Source organism: Mesocricetus auratus, unplaced genomic scaffold (genome assembly GCF_017639785.1).
Source record: "Mesocricetus auratus isolate SY011 unplaced genomic scaffold, BCM_Maur_2.0 Super-Scaffold_100691, whole genome shotgun sequence".
NCBI classification, from domain to species: domain Eukaryota; kingdom Metazoa; phylum Chordata; class Mammalia; order Rodentia; family Cricetidae; genus Mesocricetus; species Mesocricetus auratus.
In genome coordinates this window covers 42,098,883-42,125,661 of record NW_024429267.1, presented here as the reverse complement: position 1 = coordinate 42,125,661, position 26,779 = coordinate 42,098,883, and the positions used below count along the sequence as shown (strand labels likewise).

General features: G+C 43.5%; 1 protein-coding gene and 1 long non-coding RNA gene across 3 annotated transcripts in view; one reads left to right on the top strand and one right to left on the bottom strand.

The window, feature by feature from the left end:
- Window positions 1–26,779, top strand: part of Tmem108 (transmembrane protein 108) — a 420,643-nt gene that overhangs the window by 6,340 nt on the left and 387,524 nt on the right. The gene's annotated exons all lie outside the window — the stretch shown is intronic.
- Window positions 7,014–21,282, bottom strand: LOC121137476. The gene is made up of 4 exons (XR_005874715.1): window positions 21,171–21,282; window positions 17,563–17,666; window positions 7,527–7,742; window positions 7,014–7,425 (listed from the first exon to the last, which is right to left on the bottom strand). It is a non-coding gene; the product is annotated as an uncharacterized LOC121137476 (long non-coding RNA).

Below are 26,779 nucleotides of genomic sequence, written 5' to 3'. Positions count from 1 at the left end.
ATATGTTACCCATATAAATTATGAAAGTTGTCCTGCTTCTGGTTGGTCTGTGCTAGCATCCCCATTTGAAAAGTCTTTAATCAGAGCATGGCATCCTATCTTGTTTTCACATAAAGCTTTCCTATTGCCATGACTGCCTCTGAAGACTGTCAATCATGAGAGATGTTGGCTGGATCCCTCTATACCAAAATGAATAAACAAGATTCAGGGTGGTCTTGGTTTATCTTCACAGGGAACTCATTACTGGAGCTAGTACTTTGCCATTATACATGTAAGCAGGATACTACATAGATGTAACTGACAACAGGAAGACTCACAGGTCAGCTTGGGTACATGTGGGGATGAACCCAAGAATTGAAGTGCATTTCAAACACTTTAAGCTCAAGGATACTGTTGGGTCTCAGGGATCCAGGAATGGAAAATGATGGGGACCAGAACACCTTCTGTGTCAGGTCCCTATTTTTCTCTATGCACCTGCTTCTCTTTTTCTACTTGGTTTATCCCAGTTGTCACTGTCTTCTAGTGCACATGGGAGGTTCATAGCTACTGATGACAACTCCCAGGCTTGCATCTCAACTAAGGACAGAAAACCTAAAATACATGGCATCTCCATGTCCTGGTTCCAGATTCCCAAGACAAGGGCCCGTTGACCTGTGCAGGGAGGTTGCTGTTTCCCACTGCCCTGCTGAAACCATGTGGGCTGCTGTGAGTGAGTCATTTCCCGCTGTAAGCATGGAAAACAGCCAAGGAGCATAGTTCGGCAATTAAGCCTTATCTAAAATACCTTAATTTTTTCCTAAAGCTGTGTGGCAGCAGTTTTCCTTGACTCACTTTGGTCTTCATCTTCCCTACAGATCTATGTCCAGGCATCTTCACCATTTGTTAACATTTAGGGAAAATTGCCCTTGAAACTGTGTGCTTCTGCTGTCAACTCTCTGAGCTTAGTCTAGTGGCATGTGCCACAAAGCAATATCCATACAGTCATATTCATACTCCATCATCTCCTGGAGTTCTTTTTTTAAATTTATTTTTCAGTTTAAACAAGTTTAACAAGGTTGCTTCACAAGTCAGTTCCAGGTCCCTCTCCCTTTCCCTCCCCTCCTCCCGTGCCCTCCCCCCCAACCACCCCATTATCCCCTCATTTCCCCAGGGAGGGTGAGGCCCTCCATGGGGGTATCCATAGTCTGTCATTTCATATAGGGCAGGGCCTAGACCCTTCCCCAAGAGTTCAGGGTGAGAGTGCACCTCACATTGTTGGATGATCTCCTGGAGTTCTTTAAAGCACCTCACTCATTACTTCACAAGGTTTGCAAATATCCAAATTATTGCTGTGTTTCTTACTGTCCCCTTGCTGGGCGCAAGTACACTCAGAGGTAGGGTGACTTAAGTCCTTAGATCTTTTTGTTTCCCCTTTTTTCTCTGCCTCTTCCTTTCTTTCTCCCTTCATCCTCTTCATTCCATTTCTTCTTTCTCCTTCTCTATTTTCTTTTTCTTCTACAGAGTCTCTTTAGTCCGGGATGACCTGGAACGCTATGTACCTAAGACTGGTCTTGAACCCCTGACTGACCTGCTTCTACTTCCCAAGTGTTGGGATTACAAGTTTGTATCACCATACCTAACCTGGTCCTTGAATCGTGTTGTCCAGCCAGTTGGAACAGTTATTTGGATCATCCCAACTCACCTCACTCATCCAAAGTGAGGCTGTTTCCATTATCTGGTCCTCACCCCACTAATCCACAGGATGTAGAGGTGTAGGGGCTTACTAGGAATCAAGTAAGAGAGGATTTGTTGAGGTGGAATGTGTTTAGAACTGTTCATTCCTGACAAACTCAGACTCTAGGTTCTGGGAAACACACAGAGGCAATTAAGCATAAGTGTATGTCATTTTCCTTGTAGGTGAGTATAAATTGCAGAGACAGAGTTTGAGACTCTATGCTTCAGCCAAAACTAGGGCACACTGCCTCTCCCATCCAATCGCACTCCATAAGTACAGAACAGCCTACAGGATTAAGTCTGGGGTTGATGCTTTCAAAGAGAAGCTGGTAGGGGAAAGATACCCCAATCTGCTGCTTCCCGAAATAGCAGCTTTACCCTGTTCCAGCCACTATCCCCATGCAAGCTTGTGCTGAGTCTTGATATCAAAGATTTACTGAAGACATGAGACAGTTCTCATTATGCAAGAAAGCATATCCTTACTTTTCTCAACTGTGAAGTTCAATTAATGTTTTATTATGTGAAGTCAAACAGCCGCCCACTTCTTAAACTTCCAGCTTTAAACTGGTAGCAGTATTGTCAGTCAGCTTTGATGCCTGCTTATCTCTAGCAGAGAGACTGAACAAAGAAGGCGGCAGCTTTGCATTGGTTATGTAATTGTGGAGTTCACAGTCTCTGTGTCCTTTTCAAGGTCTTGGGGACTGTCCGATCTGACATTTCCCAACCCAGATATCTGAGCGCAGCTGTTTAAAGACTGTAGCTTGTACCTCTTTTCGTTTTTCTCTTCCTAGAAAACTGCATGAGTCTCTCCCTCTGTGTCTCTCTCTTACCCCCCTCCCTCCTCCTCTCCCCACTGTCACCTCTATTTGTGTATTTGTAAGGCAGGGTTTGATGCTGAGTATGTTCCTCAGTCACTTCTCTATCTTATTTTTGAAGTAAGTTCTCTCACTGAACTGGAAGCTCCTTGATCGTCTGGCCTACAACCCCCAGGGGTCTACCTGTTTAACCCCTGCCTCACCACTGCTGCTACAGTTGTATGCTACCATGCCCAGCTTTTATGTGGATGCTGGGGAACCAAACTTAGGTCCCCATGCTTGCATAGCAAGTATTTTACCCACTGAATCTTCTCCCAGCCCTATGTGAGTTTTCAATGGGTTTGATCTTTCACCAGAAGGATTTATTAGGCTCATAGATATGGAAGGCGGGTGGGGGGTTCCTTGTGACCCAGCCAGGAGGAATTGACTTTCCAGTCCAACACTCATTAATTATAAAGGTTCCCAATACATGGGTGGTTCTGACTTCACTAGTCAAATAGAGATAACAAAAAAAGTAAAGTATTTCTGCCCCTCCTTCAGGGAGAATCAATTCATAATCAACAAGAAATTGAAGTTGGGTGGTAGCACATGCCTTTAATCCCAACACTCAGGAGGATGAGGCAGGTGGATCTATGTGAGTTTGAGGCCAGCCTGGTCTAAAGAGTGAGGACAAATTCCAAAGCTACACAGAGAAACCCTGTCTCGAAAAACAAACAAACAAACAAAGGAAAACCCCAATGGAAGTCCCAATTAAAACATATTATTACCTTTTAAAAAATTCTCTGAGATTTCCATACAATAACTTTGACCATACTCACCTCCCACTCCCTCCCTAAGCTCCTTCCAGATTTACTATAGTTGACTATTTGGAGGGGGGGCAGGCCCTGGTCAGAACCAGGGTATGTAAAAAAATCCACTGATATGGAGAGGACTACACTTTTCTACCCAAGGGGAAGATGTAAGGAAACACAGACGCTGTCTGTTGGCAACTTTATCTTGAAAAATGCAGCTTTTCTCGCATTAGCTCTGTCTCCTTCTCTTTGGCCCCCCTTTGCTGCTGTCTTTCTTCCCCTGCATCGCCACCGCTGCTGTCTGCTGCCTCCCCACATCGCCCCTGCCGCCCCTGCCGCCCCTGCCGCCCCTGCCGCCCCTGCCTCACTGTCTTCTCCACTGCTTCTCCTCTGCTGCTGTCTCACAGCCAAACTCTGGACAAGTAAGTTATATTTTTAAGGGCTTAGCCCTTTCTCAAAACCCAACATAAGTCACGTGGTTTCTCTTAGGCGAGGAATATCACAGTGACTGGTCAGCGAGCAACCATGGCCTTGCACATAGCTCTAAGTTGGGGAGGTTCCCAGACAGAAGGTGGCACTGGAAATCAAGGCTTAACTCCAACAGTTAATTAGCTGGACCTTGAGGTTTAGGAGTATGTGCAGACTGAAGTTGCCTTAAGCTTTGGCCTTGAATCAGCAGAACAACACCTGGAAAAATGACCTACTGTGCTTGTCTCTAGGGGCAACCAGACATTGTCTCCAGGGGCAAACCAGCCTGCTTTGAATTTGCTCTGAAGTCGAAAGTTAGCTTGTCTGTGTAAAAGGCTGTCTTTGTGACTGAGAATCCTATGTCAGTCTGAGCAATGTAAAATATCCTACTGTTATTTCTATTCATCAAAATTATGCAGCCTAAGCATCATCTTTTTGACTGTCCACAGCTGTATGTGTGCCCAAGGAGTATAAGATACACCACCAAAGGGCTGTGGGAAGACCATCAGAGTTGTTCTTATTAGGGAGGCGGAGCAGTGGTACCTGAGAAAGTTACAGGAACAACCAGTCATCCAGTCAATAACCCCACAGCTTTGCCAAGTGGGGGTCCCCAATAATGCCTGGTGAGTCAGCTTTGCCAAGTAGGACTGCCAACAATGTCTAGTGGGTCAACTTGTTAAACACTAGTTATCATTGCTGTATAGTTTCATGGCCCTCTGCAATTTACCCCACACACCCCCAAATTCATGTCTCTTTAAAAAATCCAATAACTCTATTAACTATAATTTGTGCAGTCCATACACTGGTCATTGTCCCACCCACTGGAGGGTGGTCAACCTATCAGGGGGCACACCCTTAAAGAAAACTGGCTTTTCCCCCCCAGAAGCTCTCTGGCTTCCAGTTGGGTCACAGGGAACAAACAGCCTGGGAGGATCGCTGGAGCTGGAACCTTCGGCGGCCACCTTCTTCTTGTGTAAGTGCATTCTCCCTGAATAAACTTCACTTAACCTGTACTGAGTCTAGTGAATCTTGATTCTCCGAAATAGTGGTTCCTCAGTTAGGAGTGGGGGGCTCGTGAGCGTCCCCCATGTGCTAACGTGTTGAATGGCTTGATCTTGTGCAGGTTGTCTGCAGGAGACCACAGCTGCTCTTAGTTCATGAGTGCAGGAGTCCTGTCAGCTCTAGAAGATACTGTTTCACTCTGGTGTTCCCTGACCTCTGGGCCTCCTTGACTTCCTCTCCTGTGATGGTCCCTGAACTTTATGGAGGTGCAGGATATAGATCTCCCATTTGTGGCTGGGCATACTTATTCTCTGCACTTGGACCAGTTGTAAGGTTCTGTGTTGACCACTATCCATTGCACTTAGCTTGTGAGGTTTGAGAACTGTTTAGGACTAGCCTAGGGGTAGGCAGCCACTGATGGAGCTTCTGGGAGAAGTGGAATTTTCCTCATACCCGTGGACTAACCTGGAGTCACATCTGGTCCCCAGCTTGGGTCTGCAACTTCCCCTGCAAGATGTCAGATGTCCTAATTTATTGAGCACTTACTGTATACCATGCTACCAAGGCTGGAGTATGAAATGTTTGAAAAAAGATAGATATGATCTCCCACAATATGGGTTTACTCGGATGGTCTGAAAGCATTAAGTTTTAAATGTGGCACAAACTCAAACTCTTGAGAATCTCAAGGTGGAGGGTGTTGTATAGTGCTATGAGAGACTTACGGAATCTGGTCTAGGTAGGGGGTCAGGGGAGGCCTCTTTGCTGTTGTAACAACTGAGCTAGAGTCTGAAGGAAAAAATGGAGCTGACTAGAGGACAGAAGGAATATTCCAGGCAGTGGGTGTGAGCTGTACAGGCAAAGAAGAGACATGGAATTACACAAAGGCCTGAAGAATGTTGGGAAGGAACTCTGTCACTGTTCTATGCCAGTACGATGAAATGTGTACACTGGGTACATAGTGAGGATAAAACAAGTGAACTTACATCCGGAAATTATATCAGAACATCTGCACCTACACATCAGAAATCCTCATCTACTCTTGGTCTCTTGAATGCATAACACCTTGAGCCAACTTGATTAACTTTGATATCCATAGATACACAAAGATTTTTGCAGATGTGACAGTCGAGTGAGGAACTTCTGGATTTAAAATGAGGAAAACAATAATTGGATGGGTTATATAACACCTGTTCTAATCTTCTGGAGGTTGGGTTCTCTTTCAGATAATGCAAAGAACACCTATTACTTACTGTTTAAGCCCCGCTCTGAGAGGCATCACTGGGAGCCTGTGGGGACTGCAGATGCTCAGTTCCCATGCCAGAGCTGTGGTCAGGCTCTGAGTGTATGAGGAGGAGGCACAGTGCCGTCTCTCCAATCTCTCTGATGCACCTGTGTGGTGAACTCAGCAGTGCTTGGAGTAGATGAATGTGATTTCTCTTTTACTGACAAGCAACTCTGAGAGTTGATTCATTTGGAGACTTAATGGTGGCAAAGTATAAATCTGATCCAAGGATCCAGGGTTTTCTGGATCCACTCACGTACCACAGCCTTCTCAGCTGAACTGGTGGAAAGACTTGAGGCAGGCATATGTTTTGTTAGGGGATGAAGATGTGAAGGCACCTTTGGAAAAGGTGGTTAAAAATTGTAAGTTACACCAAATAATAATACTCTGGTGATTGTCTTCTGCCTACATGGAGTGCTGGCTCTGGCTGGTAAAAATCTGTGTGAGTCAGTAGCATTATGAGATAGTAACAAAGGGAGGGAGGTGGGCAGTCACCATGATCAAGGCAAAATGCTGCTAGCTATCACAAACCAGGCGTTAGTCATGTGGTTAACTCCTAATCTAACCAGCGAAAGATGATCTGGAACTGTAGACTTCTACCTGAGCCCAAGTCAAGATGGGACACATTTACAGACTGTATTTAGCCTGACACAAAGTAAAAAGAATGTGTTAAAAGCAGAGGTTTTAGCTTCTAGCTTCCATTAACCCTGGAAAGCAAAGCAGGCAAACTGTCAGAGTGAAGAGTGTCTCAGGCTCATTCTCCGGATGCCGGCTTTGCATTGCTCCTAAGTTTTGAACAAAATGGTCACAGGTGCTATCAGCAGGACCCACAGACTCTGGAAAGAAACTTTGATCATAGTCCAGTTCTGTGGAGCACTGTAGTGAGAACTCAAGTTGAATAAGATTCCACAATATGCTACATTCATAATTCAGAATATAATATATTCATAATATTCTGTATTTATCCAGCAAGGTGAGGGGAGCTCAGACTGAAACATGGATGCATTCTGGGAGACCTGCTGAAGATAGAATCCATTTTTAGCTGGAGTTTGAATCACTTTGACTTAGAAGCCAGTAGTGCAGACTCATGACTTTGAGATCTTTGGTAGTCATTGCCAGAGAACCTGACTACTAAAGCCAACCAGAGGAGCCACTCAAGATACCTCCAGCTAGCGACTCTTAGCTTTTGCCATACATTGGAAATGCCTGGGAGAGATTTACGAAGCCTGGTTCCTAGGCTGCATCTTCATCCAGTTAAATCTGAATGTCTGGAAATCAGGGAGTTATTTTTAAATCATTCCAGAAGACTCCAGCAGGTTGATTCCAACTCCCACTAAACTCCAGGAGCCTGATTCTGGGGGAAATTATAGAAACAATTATAGAAATTTGAAGATGAGAGCTTTAAGAGAGTCAGACACTGACCCAGACCCACCCACCACTCCCTGGCTGGCATACCTTCCCTCAGCTGACGGAGCTCACTGCTGGCTTCCTACCACAGTGGACACAGTGGGATTTGGAGGGAAGAAGAGGTGCACGGGCAGCAGAACTCTGTGATTTTCATCCTACGATGTCCTTGTACCTCAAGGGTGACTCCAGGTTTCCATTTCACCATACATGTCCTGCCTTCACTTCCTGGGCTTTTCCAGGCTGTCTTAGTTAGGATTTCCATTGCTGTGAAGAGACAACCGTGACCATGACAACTTTTATAAAGGAAAAAAAAACATTTGATTGACTTACAATTCAGAGGTTTAGTCCATTATCTCATGGTGTCATATGGTGGTGTGCAGGAAGACATGATACTGGAGAAGGAGCTGAGAGTCCTGTATCTTGACTCACAGTACGTGGTCTGTCTCATTGGGTGTGACTTGAGCATACGTGAGACCTCAAAACCCACCTCCACAGTGACAGACTTCCTCCAGCAAGACCGTACCTCCTAATAGTGCCACTCCTTTTGGGGGCCATTTTCTTTCATATCATTACCTAGGCCCTCTAACAACCCTGTGCAATTTTATTTCATAGAATATACTGCAGTTTGTGGTGGTTTACTCCTGAGGTGGCTTGTATTAATTGAACCCTGTCATTAGTACCTTCCATCAGGACCTAGATTGTGTTAGCATTTTGCTTGTTACTATTAGTGCCCTTAGTGGGTAGGAGTATCTATCCTGGGTCAGAGTAAGTACATACAGTAGTCACTCAATAAATGTTTTGAATGCTTGAGAATAGGAAAAATAGTCTTCCCCAGGGAAGAGAACGCTGGTTGGTTATCCAATAACAGATAGTCAGCCCTGAAAATATACATTCAAGTAACATTAAACAGACTGAGCAGGCTGTAATGTGTATGTACACACACACACACACACACACACACACACACACACACACACACATATTTGAAAGAGAGAGAGAAAGACCCAGTCAGGACCTAATAAATCACAACCCTGGACTTGGGAATAGAGGGCTGATTAAACTAGCACCCAAGGCAATTCTGCTGATGCAAAGATTTTAGGAGTGTTGTGATAAAACTTGAGGAACTGGGAGATGATAACACATCTCACAGGCTTTGGGCATCGTTAACCAATGCTACCCTTGATCCTCCCTCCAGCTGACTCATGGCTTAACTCTCTTCCAAGGCCTCCCATGAGCCCCCATAAAAATCAAAGAGCTTGAAGGGAAACATTCAGACTTTGATCTTCAAGAATAGTCCTTCCATCACACTGTGGTTTGTGTCTTTGGATGAGGTGAGAGTGCCTGTGGGTACTACTGAGACTGATGGCTTCACTCGGCGCTCCATAGCAGGACGTTTGAGAACATCCCTTTTAAACAAGCAGGCTGCACTAGGCATTCAACACTGTGAACCTCATAAATCAGACACGGGAGTGTGGGATGGTTAGAAAGTTTGGTACCACCTTGTCTTGCTGTATGTGTGCCAGCTCCAGCCCTCGGCAACTCCCACGAGCTTTTAGTTCTTGCTCTCTGGGACTGCCAAGAATTCCTGAAGGACAGCGCAATGCCTTGCTACATTGACCTCAATGCTGGTCTGTGTCACCTCTTCACTTCTGACAAACTTTCCTTACTGGGAAATACCACTGTGGCCACTTTCACTTTCAGCTGTGGCCATGACACCTCTTTTAGAGGGCCAAGAGATCCAGTCTCTCACTTACCCTTCCTATAGTCATCTTCTAGCATCTCCATTTTCTTCTTTTCCTCTTGCTGCATTTTGTTTACATGTGATTGATTAGGACCCTATGAATGACAGGCATATTTCAGCCCATAACCCTGCTCTCAGAGTATAGTCAGGATGGAGACTGATCTGAGTTTGTGGTCCTGGGATTGCATTTGAGGCCTAGCAAATGGTAGGTAAGTGGTATTTGAACAAAAGAGCAAATGCACGGCAATGGTCAGCATTGATTATCAATATGATTGGACCGGGAGACATCTTAGCTGCAGATCACAAGGCCTCTAACCTAATGAATAGCTTAACCCATTGATAGATTTAAAACTTTTGCAGACTATTTGGAGGTGGTAGAATTGTGCAACTAAATGGAGCCTGGTTGGAGGACGTGATCTCCTGGTTGTGGCTTTTGGGACAAATCTTGTTTTTGACCCCATCTTGTCCCCTCTTCTGATTTCTGGCTACCACAAGGTATACTCATACTTGATATTTTGTCTTACCTCCACCTCGAAGGAATAGTGCAAGTGACCTCGAACTAAAATCTTTGAAACTATGACCCAAATAAAATTTTCTTCCTTTTAAATGGTTTCTTACAGGTATATATCACAGTGGTAAAAACAAACAAAATAAAAAACAAACAAAAAAAACCCAAACTAACATGTTTATAAATGATTATTCCACTGTAGTCTGTCTCATTAGCTATTTTCTATGGCCATGGAGAAGGCACAGTCATGGGATGTTGGGTATATAGATCTGTGGGGAGGCAGAGAGAGTATATCTATTTGTCTTAAAAATTCTTGAAGGTACTAACATTAGGTTATGGGAATAAAGTATATCTCACAAACAGACTTTTCTGTTTGTTGGAGTCTACCGTATCTCAGGAGCATCCCTTGTGGCATGGTGTGACCTCGTTCATCTCTCTTTAAAAACATCCAACTTTCTGCTCGAAGCTTTCAGTCATCCCAAAGTTAGGAAGTGCTCACACTTTGAGAAAAGTAAGACAGGAGAGAGTCCAGACATACCATAGGTTACTAAACACAAGATAGTCAAATCAATTGTACTCTTGTTATGAACCAGAATATTTGTCTACATTTTTATTTATTTTTCTCAATAACTCAGTAAGACCGTCATTGTCATTATTTTGATATGACAAAGGGGAAGCTGAAATAGACTTTCAGAGAAGCTTTGGTGGGAAGCAGGGGGTTTCCTGCAAACACTACAGCATGCTAGAATGTAAATGTAATGTTGCTATTATGTCTCTCATCCACACCCTGGGGTGTCCTAATTGTGCCACATTTAGGGGCAGGATTGCTTCTTTTAGTCTAGTATCAGAATATTAGTTTTAATTTGTATGTCCCTAATGATGTTAAACATCTTCCCGTGAGCCTATTTGCCAATTTATTTCCTCTTTAAAGAAATGTCTAAATTCTGTTTTAAGAAAAACAGAATTGTTGCCGGGCGTTGGTGGTGCATGCCTTTAATCCCAACACTCAGGAGGCAGAGGCAGGCGGATCTTTGTGAGTTCGAGGCCAGCCTGGTCTACAGAGAAGCCTCCAAAACAATACAGAGAAACCCTGTCTCAAAAAAACCAAAAAAAAAAAAGAAAGAAAAAATTGTTAACTTTTGAGGGTGCTTTGCATATTTTGGATTCCAATCTTTTTTGACATAGAGTTTCCTGGCATTATTTTGTGGAGTCACACAGTCTTATTTGACTCTTTCTGAACTGCTTCAGAGATCCATTCTGTTGATCTGTATCCCTATCCTTTTGTCAAAATATACTGTGTTGATTATTGCAACTTTCTTTTTTTTCATTTTTAATTCAAATTAGAAACAAGCTTGCTTCACATGTCAATCCCAGCTCCCTCTCCCTCCCCTCCTCCCCTGCCCCCCCAGCTTTCCCCCCAGCTTTCCCCCCAGCTCCCCTCCCAATCCCCATTCTGATCCCCAGGGAGGATAAGATACTCCATGGGGTATCTCCAGGATCCATCATTTATTTCATCCAGGGCAGGGTCTAGGCCCTCCCCCCTAGACTCCAGGCTGAGAGAGCATCCCTCATTGTGGGATGGGCATCCAAAGCCCATTTGTATGCTAGGGATAAATACCACCCAAGGTTCCATAGATTGCCTAGGCCTCCTCACTGACACCCACATTCAGGGGGTCTGGATCAGTCCCATGCTGTCCTCCCAGCCATCAGTCTGGGTCCAAGAGCTCCCCTTGTTCAGGTCAGCTATTTCTGTGGGTTAAACCAGCCCTTTGCTCATCAGTCCTCCCTTTTTTGTCACTGGAGATTATTGCAACTTTCTAGTAATTTTTTCTTTTAAATTTTTCAAGACAGGGTTTCTTTGTGTAGCTTTGTAGACCAGGATGGCCTCGAACTCAGAGATCCACCTGCCTCTCTGCCTCTTGTCTATGCCACCACTGCCTGGCTAATAATTCTTGATATTGGATGATACAATTATTCCAACTTTCTTTGTTCTTATCATTTTTCTTAGCTCTTCTACCTCTTGAACCTTTCTATATAAAATTTAACGTCTACTGGTGTGTATGTAGCTACAAACATCCTCTTGAGATGATTTTTACTTCTGGAATTCTGAGAAACAGCAGGGGATCTCCTGCAGTTTTAAACCTAGAAAATGTCAGTTCCGGGAGCTATTGGTAGATGTGCTGAAACCACAGAGGAGAGGATTCCTTGAAATATGCCTTTACCAAATGCAAAGGGCAGAGAAAAAGTGAGGAAGACTGTATTCTGGGATGATCATGGGAGCTTTGATCAAATGCTGAAGGAAAGCAGCTCATTCTCCTTGTCCAGTATCTTGAGGGCTGTACCAGTCACTTTGCTGTTGCTGTGACACCACACCATTACCACGAACAGCTTACAGAAGGAAGAGTCTATGTGGCATACTGTTGTAGAGGGTAAGGGTTCGGCATGGCGGGGAGCACAGCAGCAAGCCACCAGCATGGTGGTGGCAGAAGTGGGAAGCTGAGAGCCCACGGTCTCAAATGCTAACGCAAAGTCAAGAGAACAAATTAGAAGTAGGTCCAGAAGGCATCACCCCAGAGCCTGCGCCAGTGGCGTACTTCCTCCAGCAAGGCTGCCCCTCCTAAGTGTCCTCAGACAGAGTCATCAGCTAGGCACAAAGCACTGAGCCTGTGGGTTATACTTCTCATTCAAACCACCACAGACGCTTAGATCCCATTTACCGTTTACTAGTGTATCCTGTTTTCTTGCACTGACGTGGGAATATCCCTCACAATATTGGCCCTACTGCCCTTCACTTCCTCACATGTTAAAGAGGGCTAATTTGTTATCTATATTTCCCCCTTAAATGTCCTGCCTTGTATCTGCTCCCATCAGCTGAGGGAGGAAGCTTGTATGATGACTAGGTACTGATTGGGCTAGGTACTGATACTATGAGTATAATGGAATATCTTTAGGAATCTTTTAATTGACTTCTACACTAGGCAGAGCTCAGGGAACTCCAAAGAAGAGGGGGGAAAGGATTGTAGGAGCTAGAGAGTTTGAGGACACTAGAACATGGCCAACCAAGAAGGGTTTACAGGGGCTCGTGGAGACTGAAACGGTAGCCACGGAGCCTGCACGGTCTGCATACATGCTGTGGTTCTTCAGCTTGGGGCTTTTGTTAGACTCCTAACAGCGGAAGAGGGGGTGGTGTCTTTGATTATTTTGCCAGCATGTGGGACCTATTTCCTCCTGCTAGGTTGCCTTGTCCAGCCTTGATATGAAGGCATAGTCCTAGTATTATTACATCTTATGCCAAGTTTGATCGATGTCACTGGAAGGCCTGCTCTTTTCTGAAGGGAAACAGAGGAGCAGTGGATCTAGGGAAGAGGCAAGGTGTGGGGGTGTTGGGAGGAGGGGGGAAGGCTGTAGTGGGGATATATTGTATGAAAGAAGAAAAAATAAATGTTTTACTTTTACTTTCTTTCTCCCGATGGATCTATAAAACCTTGTCCATCTACCTACTGAATGTGAAGAAATGGCAATAAATCTAGAATTTTCTGGAAACCTTACTATTATTGACAGAAGTTAGATGTAGTCAACTGTTGATGGCTAACAGTGCATCTCACCTGTTATTCAACTGTTTCTGATGGAATTTGGGCTGTAATGAAATAGAAGGTGGGGAAATGTCAAAACAGAGATGAACATATATAGCTGCAAGATAGTCTGTAAACTTCCCAGAGATGTTTGTAACCTCTCTCTTGAGGAAGTTAGGCTCATGGCATCACTACAGTTCCTTTAACTTCTGTAAAAACTGGCTGCTATCCCTCATCTGTGTGTTTTTATAGAGCTTAAGGAAACATTGGATCCTCCCAGGTAGGGGTGACCCAACAAAATGCTTAAAGTGACTCAATGGGTCAGTGGAAGAACTGGGATTTGAACCTAGAGCTGCTTGATTCTAAAGCCTTTCAGTCCAATTCAAGGCTGTTTGACACTTGAAACACTCAGAGGCGTCTAAACGACATACCTTCTTCAAGACAGCCCTGCTGTCCCGCTCTCTCCTTCTCTGTGACAGATAGAGATAGTTGTGCCAACATCATAAAGACTGCAGCACCCTCCATAGTGGCTCCTGAGACTGTAGAAATTTAAACCTGGCTGGATAGTCTCTGCTAGTTCATCAAATGAGAGGTGGAATCTGATTCTCATGCCCCATTCATCCGGGTTGAGCATTAGTCTCAATCAGGAAATGTCTTTTTGAAAAGCAGACACAAGAAGTGATTTTTTAAAAAAAGGCTTTTCTGATTTTGGAGTCTGTGATTGCAGAGTCCTGACCCACATAAGCTTGATGCACTCTCCTCTTGTGTACCCTACTATGGGTAAAAGACTCTGGTTTAGATATAAAAAGAATAGGAACAAAACTCCTTAGAAATGATACTACAAATCTCAACTCAGAAAAATTGACCAGTAAAACCAAGTAGTCCATCTCAGAAAGCTAATACATTATTAATTTGAAATAGTCATATATACACCTATATGTATAGTTATACATGAAGTATTTTTGGAAATTGTATTCCCAGAGTTGCTAAAAATGAAATGTTTGGCCCATAAGCCATCCATTTAGGGACAGCTTTGTAACCCAGCACTGTCTACAGGGATTTTTCTTACGGGCTTTCTCTACACAGTTTTTTAAGGGTCCTCAGAAAAAGTTGGTATTTGAAATGAATTTTGAATTGTAGCTATGGAAAATAGGGGCAATTACCATGGAAAACAGGATTACATACAAGCTAATTTTTGGCTGTGGCAACTAATTTGAGTAAGTCTATGTGTGTTTTCAACTTTTTTTTAGGAATTAAGAAGATTTTTAAATTAAGATTTTATTTTGATTTCTGATTATAAATATCAACCCATCATGGTATAAAGTTGAGATATGTAAGAAGGAATAAAATATAAGTGAGTCATATTTCTACCACTCAGATATGGTCACTGTTAATATCTTATAGTTTTATTCTGCTGAATAAAATGATTTTAAAAGGTTGGGTAATTTTTCATATTTGCATGTGTTTGTAGGTATACACATGCATATATACACACAGACAAAAAAGAGATGAGGAAGGAGAGAGAGAGGAGAGAGAGTTAGTTTTACATCCAAAGAGCAGAATTTCCTAAAACTAATTAAACCTTTGCCTTATTTCTTATGTACCACAACAAATGAGAAAATTAAATTCTGTCTAATACATCTTCCAGTCAGAGTTATTTTTAAACTACAAAGAAACATGCAGAATTGGACAATAACAGTGATAAATAGGCAAGTCAACCTTTAGATCTTTAGGCCTTCACATATGAAAGTCTAAAAACTGGTCAAGGATTATAGGTCTTTCTTAAGACCATACAATTATTTCTTCCATGGAAGAAATTAAAAATTGTCTGAGGGGCTGGAGGGACAGCTCAGTGGTCAGGAGTGCACGCTGCCCTTATAGAGGACTTCAGTTCAACTGCATCGAGATTGGATGATGGCTCACAGCCACCAGTAAATCCAGCTCTTTGGAAATCCAGTGCCCTCTTTTGGCCTCGGTGGGCAACTGCACTCACATGCACATACCTCCCACAAACACATAATGAAAAACTACAAAGAGATCTTTGAAAATCAGAAAAATAGCTTGAGAACAATGATTAACATACTTCAAATAATCTAAGTAGTAGAAAACATGTTTAGGTTCTAAGAGGTGTGGCTTTAACAGCCACAAGTATTTCAAAGGTTTTCAGAGAAACATGGGCATTTGAGATGAATCTTGGGTTGTAAATAAGAAAGAAAAGGGGAGGATTTTGTTTCCTTTCTAGCTGCAGCATGGAACACTTGGAAGCAGGAATAAATCTGATGTAACACAAAAGGTAAGCCTGTGATTCAGGTAGTCTTGGGCCTCAGTCTGTCCTTGCTTGGAGTTGGTTAGTGGCTTTGGCAAGTCTCAAAGGCTTGTTCCAGGCAGTAACTTTGTGAATCACATTCTTACAAGATAATATTGACAATTCCTGTTACAAAGGTATCAGTGACCCATTAAGTATATTTGTTTTTTTTATTACCCGAGTGAAATAATTTTCAAGAGCTTCCCTGATTAATGCCTTTTATTATCTTGGCCAGAACAGGGTCTGGTGACAGGTGCCAATCCTGGAAAGGGGAATGGATGAATACAGTTGCATAGAGCAACCATGATGTAAGCTCCAGGCATATACAGAGGTTATGAGCTTTGGAAAGAAGTATTTTCTCCATACAAACCCAGAAGCCATTTGTCATTATTTGGGTTTGGTCATAATTACTCATGGGCTTTTCCTACTGCCCAGGAAGTCATACCTATGACTGACATGTCACTTTGAAGCTGAGATGAAAGGGGAATGAGAACATTATCTTCAGCCCATTGTTCACTCTTGGGTATAAAGAAAGGGTGTCTAAGGCTCATGAAAACCCTGAATGAGGGCATTTCCTGCCCATTGTTCATATTCAAATAAAATAAACTGATTTTTCAATCATAAGAAAATTCTTGAGAATCACAAATGGTAGAAATGTTTAGTAAGTCACAAAATTACATGAGCAGCCCCAAGGGAGACCTATCAGTATGTCCATCACCATAGAAAGGCTCCTCAGCTGTGCTACAGCAAACAACAGAACACTGAACCAGAGTGATTGTGTCTGAATTTTAAGGCCTAATACAGAGCCCAAGAAGTCAGATGCATACACATAGCATGATCCAATATATTTGAAGTTCAAAGACTAACAAATTAATATAGATTATTGAAAGTCTATTTAGTGGTCACCCTATGGGATCTAGGAGCTGTGGCCTGGAGGTACATGTGATGGGATTTGGAGATTTGGGTCTTCTGGATTTTGATTCTGGATCTGTTTTCACCAGCATGCTGTTTCTAGGAACATACTGAGCTCAACACACATAACATGAGCACTCTTCTGTATGTGTAAGGCATACCTTGTCAGGGAGATGAGCCTTGAGTTCAGAAAGTAAGCCAAGAGTCACAGATTTCTGATGTCAAAATCAAGGCCCTCATTGATCAAGGGGATCAGTCATAGTCATGTCAGTGAGCCCAACTACACATGAGCCCCAAGGCTGACTTCAGGCAGAGCTCTCCATTGAATGTGCATATAGGAACTTAGATCATGGTCCGTCTTTAGCCTCTTGCTCCCCCTCCCCCATGCATGCATTTCTATTCCTCATTGTCAGACTTATTTAGAGCACAGTGTTGGGGCACATGATCATACATGCTTTTTTCTAATAGACACATTGGTTGCCTGACTGAAGTATGTGGAGACTAGCCCAGAAGAACAGCGCTGGCTCAGGTCCTGTCACTAACACAAGGCTCTGTCTCAGCTAATGCTCTGCTATCACTACTTGGGATTCTTGTTAATTTTCAGACCAGGGCCTGGCATTTTTATTTTGTATTGGGTGCCACCAGTCATGAAAATAAGTGTTGCTTTGTGTAACAAAGGTCAGGTATGCAAGCCAAGTACTGTAATCAGATCTATTTCAAAGAAGCCAGGGGGTTGATATAGAGGTAAATCCTATAAAGCAAAACAAAGGATTAGTTTTGTACAAAGAATGATCCCCAAATTAATTTGTTTTGCCAGTTTTTCAGTACCACCCACTGACTTTTCAAGAGATCAGATAGAAAATGGAGCAAAGAATCCTGATACTTTAGAAATTAAGGGTTGGAAAGATATCTGAGAGATAACCCAATACATCTTCACTTTGCAGATGGAAGGAATAAGGCCTAGAGCAAGGGAGGATTTGCAAGGGAACTGAGATGCCTGTGGACCTAGGAGCCAATGAAAACTGACCAACATCATATTTTAATACCTGGAGATTTCTGGCAAGATCTCTAGAGCATTTCTTTTGTCATCTCGGAAAAAGGCATCTCGTCAAGCCAAAGCATTCAGCTTTGCTTTGTATACAGCCATTTTCTGGAAAGAAGGCAGACAGAGAGATCGATTACATTTGTATAAAATAATTACCTTAACGCAGTATCTGCCATATACAGTTTTCACTTGGAAAGAGATGCCTGTCAAAACAGTTCAGCCTCAAAGACAGTGTGTCAGCATAGGCTCAACTGGCCCAGTTCAGTGTCAGCCACATACAGCTGCAGTCCAAAGCCCTAACTTGTGTCTAGAACACAGGTTCCATCTCTGCCCCCCTCAGTTTGTGTTCAAACAGATTTAGAGGTCTGGTTGTGTTCTGCTGTAGATCAATGCTATTTCTGGAGCCAGAGAATATATGAATGAATCAAAGGTTTTTTTAACAGTCCAATGGCTTTCCTTTATTTCTTTACTTAAACACTGTTGTGATCTTCTAGGTCCTTGTGGCCACTGCCTCCCTCCAACTTTGACTTTTTGCTCTCCATGTTCCTTCCTTAGAAGTGTACAGGCCTGTTTTCAGATCCTCAAGCTGTCGAGCCTTTTTCTCTTTCCAGAACATTCCATTTAGTCTTAACTGCTGCCTAAAGAGTAGCTTTCACACTTCCTTTTGGGCACAATCTCCATCAAGGACAAAACAAAACAACAACAAACTTCACCATCCTTAACTATAACACATCTGGACATACAGAGAATAGATCTTTTATAATACCTTGGGTATTTTTATTCCTTCTGAAAATTTACTTAAATTTTCAATAGTGGTATGAACACAAAATGAAATGCAATTTGTCTGTGAAGCAAAAATGAAACTTGCAGGAAAATGGATGAACTTAGAGTGTATGACATTAACTGAGGCTACCTAGACATTCTTCTTCGTATATGACCCAGGCTATAATGTGCTTTTGTAAAGAGCTGTGTGGGCAGAGTGGGGCATTTAAAAAGGAGGTGAAAGGAAGGGCAACGCTAGGTGACAAGGAAGGTTGGAATGTAGGCTACAGCACACGTGAGTTGTGAAAGCAGGTATAAGGCTAGTTACTAGTTTCAACTGTTCTAGATTTTTCTTCATGGTGTAAGTTCATAAAAATGTAATTGATAGTATAAAATCCCAGTGAAGCTCCGTGGCTTCCGAGTGGACATGCAAAGAGAATAGAGTTCACTGAGACGCACTGATCGGGACTGGGTGTTTGCTTGGCTATCTTAAGCTGGCTGTGCGATGCTTTCACTTGGGAGGTCATTATAACAAAGTGACTAAAAATAAACTGTATTGTTTGTGTGTGTATCTGGGCATACTCAAACATGTATGTCTGTAGGTGGGCATGTGCAGCTAAGAGGACAACTTGTGGAGACTGGTTCTCTCTTTCAAACATGTAGGTCTCGGGGATCAAACTCAGGCTTGGCAGCAAGTGCCTTACCTACTGAGCTATCTTGCCACCTTCTTTCTTTCCTTTGAAAAATCCTGATCCACTAACCTACAGTCTAGAAATCCTCTATTTGCTCTTGAAAGACTTTTTCTCAAATTCCAGCAGCTCCCTAAGAGTCAGCCACAGAGACTTCCTCCAACCACATGAGCTAACCTAGACCACAGACTTGAGTTATTTCAAATCTCTGCTGGTTTTCCCTTCCCTTCAGAGAATGTATCAAAGTTACAATTCATTATTCATTAGTTGAGAGTTGTTCCTTGTCTATCTCACAACTCCCAGGTTAGCTTTCCAATGCTGGGATTTTAATCTGCTTTCTTCCCTACTGTATGTCTAGTTTCTGGTCTGATGTAGCATCAGAGTAGAATATAGCAGTCACCAAATGAGTGAGTGGATGGGCAAGTGGCCTAGATTTAAAAAATGAGCCTTCTCAGAACATACCTTTAATCCCAGCACTCAGGAGGCAGAGGCTGGCAGATTTCTGTGAGTTTGAGGCCAGCCTGGTCTACAGAGCAAGTTCCAGGACAGCTAGGGTGAAACCCTGTCTCAAAACACAAAACTAGGGACTAGAGAGATGGCTCAGTGGCTAAGAGTCCTCTTTCAGAGGTCCCAGGTTTGATTTCCAGCACCCGTATGGCAGCTTACAACTGTCTGTGACTTCAGTTCCAGAGGATCTGACACCCTCACACAGACATACATAGATGCAAAAACACCAATGCACATAAAATAAAAAAATATGTTAAAAAACAAAACTAAACAATCAAACAAACAAAAATAGCCAACCAAACAAAAACAAGTCAAGCCTTCTAAATAAAAGGAATCAGCGTCCTTTGGAGAAATACTGGATTTTAGGGATGAGGCAAGAAATATAATTAAATGCCAGAAATTACAAAAGCTGTTCACAAACAGAAATATGGGGGCACGTCACAGGACTACAGAGGCCACTTGGAAAGCTGCCAGCTGCCAACAGGAGCAGTAAGATACAGAAACCTATCAGACCACCAACTAGACAAAGCAGTAAATATCTGAGTTTATATTCATATACATAAATGATCTTCTTAACAAATGAATACAGAAGTCAAATTTTCCTTACAAATGAATTTCCAATGATTTATTCCAGATACTTCCCTCAAGGAGGTGGAGTTAATTCTGCCCATCCCACCCTATCCCCTTGAAAGGAGGAAACGCTGGCCTCCAGTTGGCTTCTAAGCAACAGAGGTAGGGGAGGCAGATAACACAAATGAATCGAAGTTTTAAAGTAGCTAGTGTGGGTCCATGGTTCTGCTAGGTAGCAGATACAGGAACATACCTGGTCTCTTTCCTGACCTCCCCTGCCCTCTCCTTCCCTCGTCTTCTGTTCTCCCCCTTTCCTCTCTTCCCCTCTCTTAGTTCTTTATGTGGTGGCCTTATGCGTGCCAGGAAAAACTCTACCACTGAAGGCCAAGCCCAGCTCCACAGCCTCTCTCAGGTGGACAGTGTACACCCTGGCCGCGGCAGCAGACTCAGTTTAAAGGAGTGAGAGCTTACAGTGTGGCTGTGTAGAATGGCGGAACTGCTGAAGCTACCTGTGGGAGTGTAGCAGGGGAAGTGGGGTGTTCTATGCAGGAAGTGTCTTACAGGTTGGGAAGAAGTTACCCGGTGAAGGATTCTGGAGATGGATGGCAAAGAACTCCCGGAAGAACAAACTTACTGTAGGCATTTGAGCATTCAGTGATTGTTCTCTAGAAGCATTCCTATAGACAATGACCTGGAAAGGGAAGGGTCAGACCACAGACAGGGTCAGGAAAGCAAAGATGAAAGTCTGGGCTATTCATGCCCTTACACCTCCCCACAAAAGGAGTCTGGAGAGTGAGGAGGTCAGTTAACCATCCATGGGTGTGGAGACAATGACAAAAGATCAAGAGGCTGTGTTTTATAGTCAAGGTGATGTGAGTTCAGTGATGGACTGAACTGACCAGGCATCGACAGCAGAATGTCAGAGGTCAAATAATGGCTAATAAGTTACCAAACATGTGAAGGTTGAAAAGCCTGAGGAACATCTAGATGGTAATTCTTGCCATGATAGGCATAAGCATTAACCATTGTCTGAATGTTTGTGACAGGTGAATTCAAGCTCATGTGTATACATAATACTTACATCACTTCCACCAAGTGCTCTGCAAGGAGCCTATGCATCATAAAGTCTCCCAGATAAATGAAAGATCTGGGAGCCCAGCCTGATGCTCTCTTCCTCCCCTCTTGTCATTACAGCCAAGTTGCATAGAAGGATGGGATTCACATTGCACTCATCCATCAGTGTCCCCACTGCTGTCTGTGATGTCCCCACTGCTGTCTGTGATGTCCCCACTGCTGTCTGTGATGTCCCCACTGCTGCCTGTGATGTCCCCACTGCTGTCTGTGATGTTCCCACTGCTGTCTCTGATGTCCCCACTGCTGTCTGTGATGTGTCCACTGCTGTCTGTGATGTGTCCACTGCAGTCTGAGGTATGTCACCACTGCAGTCTTACTTTGAAGGAGGGTTTTAAAAATCTGCCTTCCATTCCTCAGTTTGGCCTGACTCCTAAGCATGGTTTTATTTCTTCCTCCAACTGTAATCTCTCACCTTTGTCTTTGGCATCTCCCTTGCTAGCTGGGAAGTATCTTTAGGATAGCATTTGAGGAGGTTGCTAGGAGATGGAGGCTAATCCCACATTGACAGGGGCACTGGAAGCCTGCTGAGCACCATAGCACAAGGAGCTATAAGGATGCCTCCATTGGCTCACAGGATGAGCAGGATCTTGGATGGAGGTACAGGAGGGGTTAAACACAAGAAAACACTGCGCCAGAATTTCCTTCCCATCCCAGAGAGAAACACAAGCATTAGCATCTAATTCAAGTATGGGTTCAGCATCTACAAGGAGGGCTTCTAAGCAAAGACATCATCTTTGAGTGATTCACCTGCATCTTTTGAATCACATTCCATCATAAATTCTGAGAAATAAGGCTATCATATTTCATTGTGTACTTGATATGATTAGAACCAACACTTACTTTTCTACCAATCTTATACAAATCAGAAGTCTCCAATACCACCCACAGTACAACGCAATAGTGTATGAAGAATTGACACAGTTACAAAACAGAAACAGTACTACTCTCTACCTTCTGAACGTTTGACGCTTGTCTTTGATGACACTGAAAGCTCTCTGTCACCAGGCTGAGAATGCACTGCTTAACCAAGCAGAGGAACAGGGTCCTAGTCACATCTGTGACTTGGTGGTAATGACCACGATTGTATGGAATGTTGAGAACCTGATCAGGTATGCATAGTAACAATGAGAATTAGACACTGTCTCTTACTGACCGTCACTGTGTGCTGACCATGACCATAGGCATGAAGCCTGGTCAGGATCACAAAGCCAGACCAGAACCCAGGTCTCAGGGCTGCTATTCAGAGCTGCTCTCCCTGTACTGTCTCACACTGTGTTTGTAGTTAAGTGCAGAGCTGCAAGTATACATGAGGTGGAAAACTTTCTGATTCCACCACCCCCCACAAAAATGAATCTTGGCCAGGTTTTTAGGTAGGCAATAAGAGTGGGGACTTTGTCTTGCTTTCTGCAAATAAGAGGCCACCCTGCCCAGGTCAAGGGTGTGCTATGTGATGGGGTTGTCTGAAAGGTTTTAGACAACAAATGACAAAGAACCTAACACAGTGCCTGGCATACAGTGCTGATTAATAGCAGACAGATGGGCTCCAGAAAGCCTCACACTACACATCCAAAGCAGTCCTGCCAAGAATCGTTAGATACAACACTTAGCACCATTCATTATATGGCAGAGAGTTTGTCTTCCCTGAGAATCCTGAGGGTTATCCTGTTTGGAAGGGTGTATTTGGGGCTGGTTCTGAAGTCCCAAAGTGTTCAACAGGTAGGTCCTAAGGAATGTGGCTCGGGGCTAAGGTTCTGCTTTTATCCTGTGATGTTCTACACGGGGCTTGGGAACAGAAAGTGTACTGCCAAGGTGCCATTTTCAGTTGCAGATCACATGGCAGAAGGTTTCATCCGATTGGCATTGTACAGTGTCTGACTCTGCCTGCCTGCCTCTCTGCTTCCTGCTTAGGCAATAGAGGCCTGGGGCACAACAGGGACCTGAAACTCACAGAGGACCTCCCAGCTTCAACTCCTATCTACTCTGCTATTACAGTCTCCTTTGTTTCTGTTTCTTTGTCCTGTGAGTTTTCCTTCCCTGTTGGCAAATGCTAAAGAGCAACACATTAGGTTTCAGGGCTCTGGGTATCTATTGACTGATCCACCTGTTTGAAAAATAGACAATCAGTTCTAGAGGGGTTTGAAGTCAGGTTCCCTATGTCACAGGCAAGGACAGAAAAAACTCACATGTTTCATGAGACAGCCAGAGATCTGAACTCAGAATCATACAATTTATTGGTGTAAATCCCATTTTTATCTGTTAGCCAGTTCATTCAGTTTCTGCTTAAGTAGACCTGCAGAACTCCCACCTATGCTCAGGGACTCAGTGAAGCTTCTCCACTCCAGGGAAGCAGAAATTCTGATTTCATTTTCAACTATGCTGGCCATATTTGTTCTTTGCTGCCCAATGCATATTTACTGCATTACATATAACTGCATATAGGTTTGATAGTATATAGAATAACAAATGTTTTAGTTAGCTACAGTGCCTCATACCTGTAATCCCAGCAACTTGAAGTTTTGAAGATCAATGCAAACCTGAGGCCAACCTGGGCTACATAGTAACAACGTACCCTTCCAACACAATATGTATATTTTTATATTGAGTACATATCTTTCTAGCCTTTTTGTTATTTGAAGCAAAAGTTACTTTATATAACTGCTAAATCTGCCTTCTTGTCTCAAAGTCTAGATGACTTCTGCCGTGTCTATAAGTTGGCTCACATTGTAATAATACCACAAAGTTCTCAAGGTCAAGAGGGTATGGATGAAAGGAAAAGTAAGAAAGAAATCCGTGGGTCTTCTCCTTGTGATGTAGGAAGGTCCTTAGCTGCCTTGGCCAGGGGCACAGCTTTGCTCTCCAACCCCAAACTGCAGAAGCAGAGAGCCCCTTTCTGTGTAGTCAGGAATCTGGGTTCTCACCCCAGTGACCATATGGGTTTAGGGATATTCATCACCCAGAGAAGATGCTGATCTGGAAAAAGAAACTTCACAAGACAGCTCAAAATACTTTCTAAAACTTATGGAAAACTGGCAGTGACTTTCTACGTGCCAAGTGCTGACAAGCAGTTTTGTTTAAAGACATTCTGGGTGGAAGAGGAGCAGGCTGTTTCAAGGAGAATTCCAGTGTATGGTTGGCTATTTCAGTGGGCACCTTGCAGGAAGGTGACCCTCAGTGGGACAAACTAACTCAGAGATCACTTTAGGGAAGGTGAACCAGGGCCCTCTGGATTCTACCCAAGACCCTGGATTCTATTTCCTGGGAAGAATTGATTCCTCCGTGCCTTGCTTTCCACATCTGTAAAATGAAGATGACAGCTGCAGCTAGGTATAGAGGGTGTGGGGTTTGAAGAGGCTTGATGTAGGAAGAGATTAGGAAGAGGGCCTGAAGCATTAGTAAGTATGATGTAAATTTAGCTGTTGTTATTGTCATGCACATTAGGATGCTGGGTCTGTTCAGCTTGTAAGGCAAACAGCGAGTCAAGTGCCCCATATCCCAATAGGAGTTAAGACACTAGCCAGGGCTTCTGTGTAGAACTCCCGTGTTGCAAAGGAAACAGCGAGAACAGGGTTCTGTTAGACTTAGGGAGGCTGAAACTGAAATGACGGACAGCAAGGATTCCAGAAAGAACTATTGCAGGACTGTAGTGCTTCTGTTTTCTTGGGAAGGGAGATCCATCTGTGTCAAAGCAAACCACATAGGAGTAATGGTCCATCAATGCACTCAGTGAGCTTAGCCTATGCCCTGAGGAAAGACACTTCACATCCAGATTTGGGAGAACATATGGGAGAGAGCTGTAGCCAAAGGTACAAGAGCAGAGAAACAGAAGGAAACACAGGGAAGGAAGTCACTATGTAGAGCTGGAGGGAGGAGATGTAGAACTCTCAGAAGGAACGCTTCCCACCAGAATGACAGTATCCTTCCTAGGATGAGAAGACCTGGGCAGAAAGGGACTGGGTACCTCTGCACATAGGCGCTGAGAGTGGGTGGGGTAGTGGTTATGGAAAAGAGCATCATCACATTAAGGGATTGCTGTTGAACACACTCTTATACCCTTAACTCCTGGTGTGTATGTGTGTATGTGTGAGTGTGTGTGCATGTGGGTGTGTGTACATGCACGTGTATATGTGTATATGTGTTTGTGTGCTCACTTGCACCTGTGTATGTGTGCACATGCTCGTGTAAGCATGCACGTCTACATGTCTGTGGTGGTTAGTTTTGACAACGTGACACAATATGGAATCACTTGGGAAGGAGTCTTGATGATGAATTGTCTAGATTAGGAAGGCCTGTGGCCATGCCTATGAGGAGTTTTCTTATTGGGTTAACTGAGAGCAACACCATGTAATGGGCTGGGCTCTGGGATGAATGAGGAGGGAAAAGGGAGTTGAGCACACCCGTTCATGCATGAATTCATAGCTCCCTGTTTTGATGGTGGGTGGATTCTGACTAGTTCCTGTTCCCCTGCCTTCTCCACAATGATGGCCCTAACCTGGAACTGTGTGCCAAATTAATCTTTTCTCTATTCAATAACTTTTGGGGGACATTTTATCACAGCAACAGAAGTAAAAACAAAGACAGTGCCTCTAGGGAGTTTAAAGGGCACAGGGAGGAAGAGTCAGCATTTAGAATCCTTCCCACTCAGGGACAGCAGGTGGACAATTGAACTCATGAAGGAGCAGCTCTGATATTCTTTATCTAACTCCATTCCCACTCCATGGTGAACCTGGGGCAGGACTGTGGGAGGCAGAAATGGCGAGGAGAAATGATGAAAGCGACCGTCCCTCCACGCTCTTCCACACTGCAGGGCCTTGAGCGTGCCTTGCACCTAGTGGAGAAGTTTTAAAATCTGAAATCACCAGAGTAGGTGTATGAAGGGGATATGGAAGAACCCACTCTTCATTCCTTGTACCTTCCTAAACCCAGTGGTCTTGTCAGTTGTACAAACAGAGACCAAGTCAGGAATCCAGGTATCCACATGTACTAAATGTACCTTGAGGGAAAATCCACAGGGAAGAGAGTGAGTCAGGACAGGCAGGGGTAAGAATTCCAGCAGAGATGTGGTCTCTGGTGAGGAGCAACGTTGTTCTCACTCACAAGGAGCTGTGAACACAGCACTGCACAGACGTCACACTTAGAGGGGTGAGGGTTGTGTTTCATCTGCCCACAGGGTGGAGCAGGGGTGGAGAGTAACTTTTGGGGGAATCTAATCATGTCAGCCAAAGGCAATGCTTTAGAGAAGAGGGCAAGCTTTGCCCTGTCAATCAATAGCCAACACCCAAAGGGTTTGGGACATCAGAACACAATTCCAGTAAGAGGAACCCAAATGGATAACCAACAGGGACCACTATAATTATTTTTCCCAAAGTGTACCCTATACAATCTTTTCAGTGATGTTATAGTCTCTTGAAAATGCTTTCTTTCACTTTGTAGGGCAAAAGTTAAACTATAATAACTTTGAGGTACAGTAGCTATTATATGTACTATGTGCATTCATTTTCAGTTTATGGCTCTGGATTCTTAGTCTTGGGAAATGTTCTATGAAATACATATTAAGAC